Source organism: Belonocnema kinseyi, chromosome 3 (assembly GCF_010883055.1).
Source record: "Belonocnema kinseyi isolate 2016_QV_RU_SX_M_011 chromosome 3, B_treatae_v1, whole genome shotgun sequence".
Taxonomy (NCBI): domain Eukaryota; kingdom Metazoa; phylum Arthropoda; class Insecta; order Hymenoptera; family Cynipidae; genus Belonocnema; species Belonocnema kinseyi.
Window position 1 is genome coordinate 149,701,232 of NC_046659.1, and position 1,738 is coordinate 149,702,969.

General features: G+C 20.5%; 2 protein-coding genes across 4 annotated transcripts in view; one reads left to right on the forward strand and one right to left on the reverse strand.

The window, feature by feature from the left end:
- The window catches only part of LOC117168900, a 218,341-nt gene that overhangs the window by 40,066 nt on the left and 176,537 nt on the right, over window positions 1-1,738 (forward strand). The gene's annotated exons all lie outside the window — the stretch shown is intronic.
- Window positions 1-1,738, reverse strand: part of LOC117168897 (short transient receptor potential channel 4-like) — a 70,007-nt gene that overhangs the window by 10,456 nt on the left and 57,813 nt on the right. The window lies entirely within an intron of this gene.

The following is a 1,738-nucleotide window of genomic DNA, read 5'->3' on the forward strand; positions in this document are numbered from 1 at the left end:
TATTTAATTTTAATTTAATTTCCAATTTTTCTGTTTAAACAAATTTCAATTGACTTTTCACAATAAAAATTTTTAAACATGATATGACATTGTACAAAAAAATTGAATTTTCAATCCAAAAAGAAGATTTTTTTACCAAAATAGTTGAATTGTTATAAAGAAAAGGATGAAATTTCTCTTTAGAAGATGAATTTTTAATTTTTTTTTTTAATTTAGAAAAAATAGTTAAATTTTCAGCCAAACAAGATTCCAGTGGATTTTTGAAAAACAAAATATGAATTTCTCAACAAAAAAGAAGTTTCTACGAAAAAAATTGAATTTTCAATTCAAAAAGACCAATGTTTTCAACTAAAAAGGATAAATTTTTAACAAAATAGTTTAATTCTTTACAAAATAATTGCATTTGGCCCAAGAAAAAAGTTTTTTTTTTTTAATTGAACTTTCATCCAGAAAATATTTCAGTTTATTTTTCAACATTAAAATATAAATTCTAAAGAAAAAGTAAATTTTCAACGAATTAGTTAAATTTTCAACAAAACAGTAAACTTTTTAACCAAAAGTATGACTTTTTAACAAAATTGTTGAATTCATAAAAAAAAGAATTTTAAAACCAAAAATACAGATTTTCAAGAACTAAAGAGTTTTCAGTCGTAAAGGAACTAAATTGTTTAACTTTTAAGCCAAAAAACGAATTTCATGTACAAAAGTTCAATTTTTAAACCAAAATATGACTTCAGAAAAAGATTATTTTTCTATAAATCTGATGCATTTTCACCCGGTGAAGATGAAATTTCAAACCAAAAATATTATTTGCTTAATAAAAAATGAGAATTTTCAACTAAGAAAGATGAATATCAAAAAAATGGAAAACCAAAGATATACCAAGATACCCAAGAAAAAAATATTTCTTAACAAAGTGATTCAAACAAAATATGTAAAAAAAAAATTGAATTCTCAGCCAAAAAGAATATTTTTTAACCAAAAAGTTGCATTTTCATAAAAAAATTAAATTTCCACTGAATCAGATGAGAGTTTAAATCAGCAAGACAAATTTTCTAAAAAATAGTTGAATTTTCATTTTACAAAATTCCAGTTGACTTTTAAGGATCAAAATATGAATTTTTAAATAAGAAATAAGTTTCTACGAAAAAACTGTATTTTTATTTAAAAAAGACTAATTCGTTGAAAATTTACTTTTTCTTTAAAATTTATATTTTAATGTAGAAAAATAAACTGAAATATTTTCTGGATGAAAGTTCAACTTTAAAAAAAAATCGTTTTTTTATTAGGAATTCAACTGTTTTAGTATAAATTTCATCTTTCTTGGGCCAAATGCAACTATTTTGTAGAGAATTAAACTATTTTGTTAAAAATTCATCCTTTTTAGTTGAAAACATTGGTCTTTTTGCATTGAAAATTCAATTTTTTTCGTAGAAACTTCTTTTTTGTTAAGAAATTTATATTTTGATTTTCAAAAATCCACTGGAATCTTGTTTGGCTGAAAATTTAACTATTTTTTCTAAATTAAAAAAAAAAAATAAAAAATTCATCTTCTAAAGAGAAATTTCATCCTTTTCTTTATAACAATTCAACTATTTTGATAAAAAAAATCTTCTTTTTGGATTGAAAATTCAATTTTTTTTGTACAATGTCATATCATGTTTAAAAATTTTTATTGTGAAAAGTCAATTGAAATTTGTTTAAACAGAAAAATTGGAAATTAAATTAAAATTAAATA